At 34.4% G+C, this 12408-nt stretch overlaps 1 pseudogene; it reads right to left on the reverse strand.

Annotated features, from left to right (window-relative positions):
- LOC113099019 (arf-GAP with GTPase, ANK repeat and PH domain-containing protein 3-like) overlaps positions 1-12408 on the reverse strand; it is an 86917-nt pseudogene that overhangs the window by 42157 nt on the left and 32352 nt on the right.

Consider the following 12408-nt stretch of genomic DNA (forward strand, 5'->3'; position numbering starts at 1 on the left):
TGTGTCGTGGCTGGTATGGAAAAAAAAGAGACAAAATAAGCCCCTAACCATGCCTCATCTCCATCAAGAATTCAACAATCATTACTAATTGTCAAATTTGATGCTAATGATTGATGAATTAAACATGTCTCCATCAATTAGTCCCCAGAGAACAATTTTGCATAAAAAAGGGGATAATGCAATTACGATGTGGAGAAAATCAGAGGAGAGCGACGGGCAAAGACTGTACACGAGATCTCCTGCCACTTCACACACAGTCACACAGAGATAGAGGTGACCATGAGGGGCAAATTCTCACAAACACACAGTCAAAAGGGTCAAAAGTCCCTGGGACGTTTTCAAAAACATGTTTTTAATCTTTAATATATTATTAATCATATTATAAATACAAACTATATAATTCACATATTTTTGGAATTTACAATTTACAATATATACTTTAATATGCATTATATCTCATCATATATTTTGATTTTATATTATATGTATGAAATCCCATAAATATAATATTTATGTTATTTATGTATTTAAAATATAATCAATATTACTATAAATATTATGTTGTAATAAATATATAAAGTTTATAACTGTGTCCGAAATGACGCACTATACAATAGCTCTATACACTTCTGCACTATGCACTCAAGCATGTAGTGTATGAATTTTATAAGGTTATTTTGTAAGTAATAATTGGAATCTTATAGCCCCTCCCCCTTTGCAATGTAATAATGCTGCGACAGCTGAATGCATGAAGTGTCCAACATTCCACACTTCTTTTTTCGGTTAAGTAAATCATAAATATATATATACAGATATAAAGTGTTCTTTTTCTTTTAGGAATTTTCAGTGTCGCACTACACTACTAAAGTCATAGAATAGTGCACTAGTACGTGATTTGTGATGTTATGTATTTATTATATTGATTACATATTTTAGATATAATTATCTATCTCTGTCTCTATCTATCTATCTATCTATCTATCTATCTATCTGTCTGTCTGTCTGTCTGTCTGTCTGTCTGTCTGTCTGTCTGTCTGTCTATCTATCTATCTATCTATCTATCTATCTATCTATCTCTGTCTATCTATCTATCTATCTATCTATCTATCTATCTATCTGTCTGTCTGTCTGTCTGTCTGTATCTATCTATCTATCTATCTATCTATCTATCTATCTATCTATCTATCTATCTATCTAATATACCAACTTTATACCATGAAATATCATCATATTAAGATTTTTTTCTTCTTCATAGAACATGACAAGTTATTTTGCAGTTCCTGTTTGGCACTACTAGTGTCAAAGAAACTGTACTCAACACCTTAAAAGATGAAAGTTTCACTAAACTTGATAATTATGTGCTTTAACCGTTCTGTTTTGCATGCATGTACAAACGGTCAAATCATTATCGGATGGTATAGGAAAAACACTCTAATCTCCTTTGCTCTTTTCTTTCCATCCGTACATGCTATTAGGCTAAGTATTAGGGTCCTAGTGAAGGGAGGCCTGAGGTTGTGGTGTTAAGTAGAGGCGATGGATTAGCAGGGGGTGGCGATGATTTCTCCTCATCTCTCCTCGTTTCTCTCGCCGAGCGCCGTCAGATGGCTGATGAGCCGTGGAGCGAGCCCTGACCCTCTGAGCCGCCGCTGCCATTATATACAAGTGCAGAGATAATGAAGCATCCATGCTAATGTGGAGGAGAGGGCGGGGGAGGGGTCAGGGTGGAGGGGGGTTCGTTAGATCATCTGCTCTTCAGGTCAAGGCGAAACGGCACCGAGACGCCCTTACAAACTGACAGCTGCCTAGATGAACCGCCTGGTACGGATTACATTGTGTTCGTTTGCGTAAACTGCAATAATCTCAACATTCGAAATACGGCAGGTCTGACAGAAATGTCGCGACAACCAATAAACCGATTTCTCCAGCCACAACTTTGAGAGCATACGACTCGAGCTCATCGGACGCAGAAATGGATTCCATTCGATTTCAAGCGGTGTATTGGATAATAAGCATCTGAAAGTGTTTCGGAAAGACTCGCGATGTACAAAACATCATTTCATTCTCACATATAAAAGAGGCATCCGAAATGATTGTGCCATTATTGAAAGACACTGTCATGTCATGAGACTGTCGTTAAAGGAGACTCAATCATAAAAGTGCTGGATGAGGACATTCATACACACAAACACATCACAATCGGTCATTTAGAGGGATCTGGGATTGACTTCAGGTTTGGAGTCTAAAAATTTGTTTGATGCGAATGGCTAGATAGAAGGGTGGCCATTATAAAACCAATATTCATTTCATAAAAAAAGATTTATATTCTCACAGTACTTACTAAGCTGTAGCAGTCAGGAGTTTTTCAACTGCCAAAGCATTTTAAACTTGCTTATTTTTGTATATATGTACTTTTTTAAACAGTGTTTTAGTAATAAGTTAATGTTATTTGATTTTACCCCAACCAACTGCACAACGAAAATTACAGTAAAATTTATGAAATCCACAAAAAAAAATCCACTTTATTTTAAAAAAAGTATTTTAAAACGGATTATTTACACTATTAAATTGTAAAAAGTACATTTAAAATTCATGGAATAATGAACAATTATTTAAATCGCCAATTGGACTTTTATTAATCATGCAATAATTGAAAATAAAATATTTGAATATTTATCAGCCTCTCATAAAAATTATTGAATAAATAAATAAAAAAAAAATAATGTGAAAACAGAAAATATTCACTATCCGTTGACAAAGCTGCTAGTATCTTTAAAACGAGTGAGAAAAACCTGTTCTGATCACCCAAATGAAGAGTTACCAACAAATGTGATCCGTTCTAAAAGAATCAAATAGCAGCTGATTTATTGGTTTATCAAAAACAGAAAATATGCATCATCGATTAACAAAGATGCAACATACAAACCATTGTGATCACCTCTAAAACAACCAAATATCAACTCATTTAAGAGATTACCACACCTAAAAATTCAAAGACTTATTTGAAAACAGACAACATGCACGAAAAACTGCCAGTAGATTTATAAAAATGGCATACGGAGGGAAAACATCTTCTGCCAGTATGATCATCTCTAAAATAAACAAACATCAGCCAATTCATTGTTTTATCAAGTCAAAAAAAATCAAAAAGTATTTGAAAACAGACAAACATGCACTATCCATTGACAAAGCTACAGATAAATTTAAAAACTGACAAAATGCAGGAAAAATTCCCCTATTCAGCCAAATTTTCTGATTGCATTACACATTTATCAGCCTTTAGGACCATTTCTAGACTGAATATGTCATATATATCAAGTCTATCACTGCACAAGGTACATATTAGTTCAAAAGGAAAGGTTGCACACCTTCATCTGCATCCTGTGTACTACAAGTAAATGAACACGAGCACCTCGGCGTGAATCTCTCTCGTACACACACCTCTAGAGCAGATGTCATTGATTAAAGCTGATAGGCAGGCCCATTAGCGCTTTGATATTATATATCTGTCAGCGGTGACACAACTGAACGCACGCTTGCAGAATGATCATATTTAAAACGGTTCCGGTGAATACTTAGCAGAAAGATTAGACCGGGCCTCATCGAGACAGACTCTTTTACTTGCGGACACATGCGTTCATTCATTTGCGCTCCTTCACTCCCTCACTCTTTCTTTTTCTCATCCTCCCCCCTCATCTCTTCAATCCCACACACCCCCCAGAGTTCCTAATGGTCTTTAGATCAGGGGGAAGTGTATGAATTACAGACTACAGAAAAAGACAGGGCTCAGCTAGACCGCCATGAATGAAAAATTACCCCTTTGTTCCCTCGCATCAATTGCATGCCTAATGAAATCAAAATCAGATTGCATAATCAAGTGTACGTCCTCCACTCGGCGGAGGCCCACTGCGAATCGTAACCTTTTCCCTCTCAAGTGGAAATTAACACAATTTTCTTCTAATACGGCGCACAGTGGAAAAGGGAAACGGGGAAAGCAGCCCGTATCAAATCGGGACCCAAGCGTTCCGGCATCAATTTGCGCTAAACCGAAGGTCAAATGGCGTATCTGAAAAATAACACCAATAAAAAGCCATCTCTGAACTGCAAAAGTTGTATAAAATGTAAAAACATAACATAAACACCTTGTGTATAGACACCTATAAAAAATATAGTCCAAAATGTCAAAACTGGTTTGGCTTCAATGATTGAAATCAACATGAAATCCCATTAACAACCCATTTTACTTCTAAAATGTGATGCATTTCCAAGCTAAACAGAATCAAAAAAGAAAAGGAACTTGATTTTATGTCAGGAATTGACTAGATCATGAAACGTTACTGACAAAAAAATTATTTATTTTTTGTTCTGTAACTAGTAACTTCAACTTTTTTTATTTTAATATTAGATTATTGAACTAGTCAATAACAAATGTAATATTACATCCATAGTTGGATCTGAATTAAGTTGCATACTAGTGAGAATGTGTAACTTGTGAATATGCACTACGTATAATATGTAAAATTAATAACTTTCTAAAGCATGATAAATTCATAAAACACCGTAGATAAAGTGAAATTTTAAATGAAATGTAAAGTTTCAAACATTTAAAAAGAAATTGTTTTTTTTTATTAACATGTTTTTTCTTACTAAAAAATTATTTTTATTTAAATGTAAAATAATTTTGGAGTAAAATGAATAAAAAAATATTAAATAAAGAATATATAAATGAATTTTTTTTTAATTCAAATTACAATTTTGATAAAGGAATTTATTTAAAGGAAGATTATGAAGACAAATATTTTAAGTTTGATACATTTAAATATATATATATTTTTTTGAATTTTTTTTGTTTTTACAGTTTGTTATTTTTCACATTTTTGTTACCAACCTTAACTGTATTTATAGCTGTATCTTCTAAATTTACAAATTATTTTTGAATAAAATGAATAATAATATTGATTCAACTTATATTCAATAATATTGACATCAAAATAATAAAATACGTTTAAATATATTTGGAATACTGTGCACAATAAAAACAAAAATATGCTTTGAGAAAATAAATATCAAATATATAAGTATTAAACTTATTTTTCGTGTTGATTTTCTGTGATGCATCACATCCACATGTGCAACTAGGCTTTTAACCTCAATACAAATGTAACCAGTCTTAACTAATGCTCTTATTCGTGTCTATCTGCTGCCTGAGGCCACATTTGAGCTCTTTACCCACAATCCCTATTTTCTGTAGCTTGAATAAAACCGGTCCAGATGTTGCTACTATTTCAGGTCTGCATGCCCCAAGATTCTCCTCCTTTCGACCTTATTTTACCCTCTCCACTGCAGTCGACTGAAGGTTAATTAGTTGCCAACCTGAAAGCAATATCAACTTTTGAGGTTCTCCGAGCAACCCAATGCATGCGGTCCAGCAACACTGACAAATGCTCCTTATGTCTCTGTGACTAATAAACCCTCATCCCTATCCAACACAAGACTGGACACCAGCCAGAAAACTGCAATTCCCAGAAGCCCTTGCTGACCTGTCTTTAATGGTGCAAAAGCAATTAGCCCCAGCTAAGTGAAGCTGAGGTCCTGGCCGGTTATGTTTCCTCAGTGGTCATGCCAGCTTGCAGAGCCCCTGGAGAAAGTTGCTCCTGTGTATTTATTAATTACACTTGATCCCAGCTTTCTAAATCCAATTATACCTTCCCAAACTCCCTCTCAGTACAGAAAACTGAGTACATCGGGTGCTTGCAAGCCAAAAATGAAAATCAGCAACCTAACATACTTTTTCTGAACAGATATCAATGACAGTTTATTCAAATAGTTGCTGATTTATTTAAATATTTATAAGAACTATGACGATTTTTAATATGGAATCAATTTAACGTGAATTTGAAATTTGGTAACACATTACTTAAAGCCTTTATGTATAATGTATAATAAGGCTATTATAGGCTATTATGCATTATAATTTTTCAGAATGTGTGTTGTAATACATTATATTTTGTTGTAGATAATTATAACTGAATTTAAAGTGTTCTAATGTATTCATTGTGGTTACAGTTATTTATGCATTATAATGTGCATTACAAGGCATAATAAATGCATTAAAAATATTTTTATAATGCATTATACATAAAGGCTTTGAGTAAAGAGCTATCTGAAATTTTAGTTTAAATAAAAACAACCTCAATTATTTAATAATTATAATGTTATAAAGTTTTTTTTGACTTGAAAACACATTTTGAAACAAATGCATTTTAAATGCAATACAACTATACTTTTAAATACTAATTTGGCTACTGTAAACAATTTATTATTACACATTAAAAATTGTCTTAGCAATTTTCCATGAGAACTTTTATGAAGAATGCATGTAAATATTAGAGAAAAAATAAATAAATAATTGTTAAAAATAATTTACCTATTGTATTATTTCGTTTATCTATTTATTTATTTTTTTGGTATTTATGTTTTTTCCAATATTTAAATATATTCAAAAATAATTATAGTATATAATCATATTCTAGTACTTAGCTTTTTTGTGATCAAGTCATTGTCATAGTGTCATTACTTGCTTTTTCCATGAACATAACGTAATAACTTGCTTTGCCTCCGAAACGAATTCGCATTTCAGCTGACATCACCAATTCCTCCAGCTGTCTCGCATAGAAACAATTCTATTGCATTTTTTTCGTTGAGTATTCTTGCAAATGTCAAATAAATAAAAAAACTAAATTGGTTTTGAACACCATTTCATGTCAAATTTAATGCTGCTACAATCTGTACACAGAATATATTCAAACAATAAATCAATTCAAACATTTTAAGGCATAACACCACTGACAGGGTTCATACTCACTTGTGGCCCCGATGCCGAGTTGTAAAGTGCTGCGGTCTTTAGTCAGTCCGTTGGTTTTGGGGCTGGCTGTAGGGGCGACCGTCGCCACTGCTCTGGGCGGCCTCTTCCCAGGCACCTTCACCGTCGTCCGCAGCAGATCGATTTCTTTACCGTGGACATTCTGCATGTAGTCCTGAAAAATTAAATACAACAGTATGTAGTTTTAGATCTAGGCTGGGAAAAATTTAAACATAAATTTGACACACTCTGATCGAGCATGAGGCAGAATCCATTCAATAAGTTTCGAAATTAAACATTTCAAGTTCTGATTCAATTCAACATTATAAGAAAAACAAGACTATTTTAGGACACCAGTTCACCCTAATTTTTGGACAAACGCAAGTTGGAAACACCTGGTGTAAAAACTATTTTACTCAGAAACTGTTAGTAATGCATTGATTTAGAAAAAAAAAAAATTAGTAAAAAGTACTCAGATAATTGAAAAATATTTTTTTACAGTGTACCTGAACCAACAATTGTCATTAATTTGGTGCAGTATTGTCTAGTAATTAAGGTTTGGGATATTTAGGTATTCTCTAGTATTTAAGTCTATTAATACTATTGAAGTTCTAGTTTTTAAGTTTATTCTAAATTTTTTTGCTTAGAATTAAAAAAAAAATTACCTTTAACAAGACATTTTTCAATATTTTGCAAATGAATCGACAAAATATTAAAAATATTATTTACGTTTGACTTGAAAATTTAATTTTTACTATTTTCAAAAAATGTTCAATATGTTACTTGAAGAAAAACGCCACTGTTTCTCCATATTCCACTATGTTCTTCCCTCAGCTTAGACGAGTTGATACGTACCTCTCCCGTCTCCATGCATTCACTCAATCGCTGTAGCGCACTGCGCCACTATGCTAGCATTTAGCTTAGCACCATTCATCCCAAACAGGGATGATTTTAGAAGCTACCAAACTTCCATGTTTTCCCTCCTTAAAGATGGTAACATGAGTAGTTACATGTTACAATAAAACGTTAGCAATTTTCTAAGCAGATAACAAATTACAACTAATGTTTGGCAGAGAATCGCTTCTGCCATAAATTATAGTCATAATTTTTAGCCGTTTAGGATATCGCCACTGTTTATTTTGTGTCACCATACTTACTCGTGTAACTGTCTTTAAATAGGGAAAACATGGAATTGCTTGTTAGCTTCTAGATTCATTTCAATTCCTGATTGAGTGCAAGCACTGAGATGGGAGAGGCATGTATCAACTCGTCTACGTTGAGGGAAGAACATAGTGGAATATGGAAAAACGGTGGCTTTTCCCTTTAATGTGCTATACTTTGGTAATTAATTGTGAAATCTACCAGCAATTTGTTTCTAAATCAAATTTTAGAATGTATAACTGTCTGCACTTTTATCATTCACTGCCTCATTTTCATTTGCCTCAAATTAAACATGCCACCAACTTTGACTAAAGTTTATGCGAACAAACAGCGCACAGGTGTAGCGCATCTATAACCTACCAAAGAAACTTTTTACAGGTATTGTAAAACAAACACAGCAGCTTTGGACAATCAAAGCAGCACCAGGCCCATGTAATCTAGTACTTCACCTGTTTCTTTCCACGCTGCCGCAGATTAGCAAAATTAGCATTAATGACCGCAAGCAGACTCATTCCCATTTAAATAGGGCTATTCCATTTTCATGGGAGTTTGCGAAGCGCAAATGGGTTAAGCCAAGGTGCAAATCACCCTGCTCAGCACAAAAGAGGCGAGCAGAGATTTCGGCCTCACAAGTCTCCCGCCAACTCCTCTTCACTTTTATTGCGCCCCATAAAGCACTAATTTCTTCAAAAGCCTCAGTACTAATTACCCAGTGAGCGCTCTCATTCCATTTTATTGCTGGAATTAACAGCCAGTTTGAGGCGCAGAAAGCTATTAAGATGTGTGATTAAGCCATATTCAATTAGTTTCTACAAACAATTTAATTGATGTAGCAGACAGAATTAACAGAAGGGGATTGTGGGATAGCTCGGCTGGCTGCGGCGCAAAATTAAACCATCTTTTCCGTCTCTCTCTCTCTCTCCGTCTTTCTCGTTGAGCTAAACGAGTGGTCCACAGGTGTCCAAACCCAAACGTCTCTAACGATTACGACGCCCGTGGCATCGCGTGCCTATTACACACATCGCTGGCATGAGATGCGCATTATATCGCTAATAAACATGCGGTTGATGTAAGAGACGTGAGTTTGGGCAAGATATTAATTTCGGTCATAGTCCGTGGAGGCCGCTAAATGTGTCTCGTGTAACCCATCTCGTATGGTCAAGGTACGCCGCTTCTCGAGTGGATCTTAATTAGGAAGCCCTTATTAATTACTAACCTGTGTTAAAAGCGTCAGAGAAACGCGAGAACAAAGATAGGCGTGACTGCAATGTATGCAAATGAGGGGAGCGGTGGAGAAGGGACGTGTGAGAGAGCCAGGGAAACAGAGAGAGGGGATTTTCAGAGGAATTAAGAACACGCAGGGGTTCTGACAGAGATGAATGTTCCGTGCGAAAAGGACTGAGGATTTCCCGCGGCGAGTGCCGTAAGAAACATGCGCTGCAGTAGCAACCAGCGAGCAGCTGACCTGTCCGGCTATCATCTGTTTTACTGGAAACCTAGAAAATACCTCCGAAATAGCTCACACTGAACCTGAACTAGAATTCAACTGGAAGTCATTCAAATTAAATTTCATTAAATCATGCTGCACAATCTATCCCGGCCCAAACGTTCAGCCACGTCAATGTCATAATAACTGGATTGTGAGGTCTGATTTGTGAAAAGTTTTTTTGTTATGCAAAAGTGTTCGAACGAATCAAATTGTTTGTTGATAACTTGACAGCAAAGCAAGTCAGATGTTAAAACAACATTAGAGGAACATTCTCTAAACCCAAAGACAACATTCTGATTACGTTTAATAATGAGGTTGTTATTTTTATAAACATTATTTTTACAAAATCCCAAAAGAGAGAGAGAGAGAGAGAGAGAGAGAGAGCGAGAGAGAGAGAAAAAAAATCACGAAAACAAAGAAAAATCATTATCTTTATTTGTAAACAATCTATGAAGTATATAAAATGAAAAGCCAAAATCGAAGGATGATCATTTTAGGAAAATTCTGAGAACAAAACTAGCATTCTTATGATCTGGAACAATAAATTATTATTAATGAATCTCGTACTAGATTGTTGGAAAAACACATTATTTTTTAACATGTTTTACATTATTGCAACACCGCTCTCCACAGTCTGGAATGAACGGAAGGCCCGCCTTCTGAAATACAAAATGTGCTGTGATTGGTTAGCTGGGCCAGTGTGTGCTGTGATTGACAGCACTCAGCGCCTGCTTGGGAAATGTCATGCCTGCTGCGAGCTTCAGTGTAAATATTGCGTCAAAATCAAATCAATTTGAGCACGATTTAAACTCGGATGATTGTTACCACTCTAAGTTCATCTGCCTTGGGGAAACTAGCGTGTCTCTGACACTGTGACAACACTCGCTGCCTTCTCTAGTGCAGCTCAAACAGGTCTCGTCCCATTGGTTGGTATCTGTGATATCACAAATCCCGTTTGTAGTCCAAACGAGTGGTTCGTTGTAGTTTTTAAAAAGTAATTTCTGTTAAATAAAATATCTCCTTTTGAAGTGGACTTTGAGCTTTGTAACTTCGCAGATCTTTTTTATGCTCAAACAGCAACATTACAGAGTACCTAAAGTTGAAAAAGCATAATAGCACCCCTTTAAAAGTTACATTTAGAAAAACTGAAATATATATTTCTTTTGTAAAAAAAAAAAGTTTTTTTTTAGTTACCTGATCCAACAAATGTCATTAAAACGGCCATTTGGTTCCAGAATGATTTAGTCAACTCCAACTCTAATAATTAAGGTTTTAGATATTTAAGTATTTTATAGTGTTTAATTTTATTCTAATATGTAAGTATTTAAGTTCTAGTATTTCATTTTTTTCTAATATTTTCTAATATTGTAAATGCAATTGTAAATGATTGGATTACATTTTACTTAGTGCAAAAAAAAAAAAAGTTTCATTCAGTGTATTATTTGCCAATTCTTAATTATTTGTGAAATTATTTGTGCATTTTCTGAGTGATAAGGTTGGTGATTCACAAATCAGTGAATCATTTATATGAACCAGTTTACTGAATCATCAGGACCAACCAATTCAGCAGAATGAATCAGACATACGTAAAATAACAGCAGAGGAGACGGCATACTCACATGTAAACTGGGATGGTACGTGAGCAGACCATTGTCACACAAAGTGACGTATTTCTTCTTCCACTCCTTATTAAGTGACTTCCCACTTCTTTTTAATAAAATCCCCTGTTCAAAACAAAAACAATCAGTAATGAGAAGATTTCAAACATTCCCCACACTCTGAATAATAACCAGCTGGGTCATTTTAATAACTCATTTTCAGGATTGGTATAAAGATGGATCAGATGTCGAGACAAGTTTCCCATGCAGCACTGTGAAGCCTCATGTACTCGTTCACACTGAGCCACAGACACTCATTTGCATACATTTAAGGCCTATTTACACACAGGGTAGATTTTCCTATAGAACTCATCACACTGAACATTTGCTTTGTTTTATTTTTAGTATGTTCCTCTCATGTACGTTTGTTCATGCAAATTTTTGCGACCAATTTTCTTCAGTGATTTGTTCAGTGATCTTGTCATTCACTGCTTTACATTTATTGATTTAGTAAAAGATTCACCTAAAATGACAAATTAGAAATAATACAACAAAAAGAATAACTGCATAGCATCCAGAAAAAACTCACACTTTAACACATTTTAAAGAAATATCCTAAATTCTTATTTTTGCCATATTAGCTGCCGAGAAATATTATTTCCTTGTAAAAAATGTGTTATTTAAATTAGATAAATAGCTATATTTTATAGATATAACCTCTCCACAAAACTTTTCACTTTTAATTCCTAGTTTTGAAAACACATATAATATAAAAATGTGTGAACGTGTCTAAACAGTTTACATACACCTTGCAAAATATGCAAAATGGTAATAATTTCACCATAATAAGAGGGCTCATACAAAATGCATGCTATTGTTTATTTTTAGGATATAATCAGGGTAAATGTAACTTATTTTGTCTTCTGGGAAACATCTTCTGGAGCTTTTGAAGAGATGTACTAAATTTAAAATATATATATATATATTTAGGCAAAATCAAAAACAAAAATGTTTGAATTAACATTGAAAATAATTTACAATAATAAATAATTTTCATAATAGAAAATCAACTCAGACATATATGACAAGTAATTTCATTTCTAATAGGTAGGTAAAATAAATTGTGTAAAACTTTGTGACAATAATATCCCACCCTCTGATCTCTGACATCCAGAGCAACTTTTCCATTGATCAATAAGGTTGAATTGGGCCCTGGCTCTGTGACTGTGCTCATGAAAGTTTGGGAGGGCCTCACATCAGTGCTGTGGGGGGAGAGCAGAGGCTAAATCCAATTTGTGCAG

Source organism: Carassius auratus, unplaced genomic scaffold (assembly GCF_003368295.1).
Source record: "Carassius auratus strain Wakin unplaced genomic scaffold, ASM336829v1 scaf_tig00216833, whole genome shotgun sequence".
NCBI lineage: Eukaryota > Metazoa > Chordata > Actinopteri > Cypriniformes > Cyprinidae > Carassius > Carassius auratus.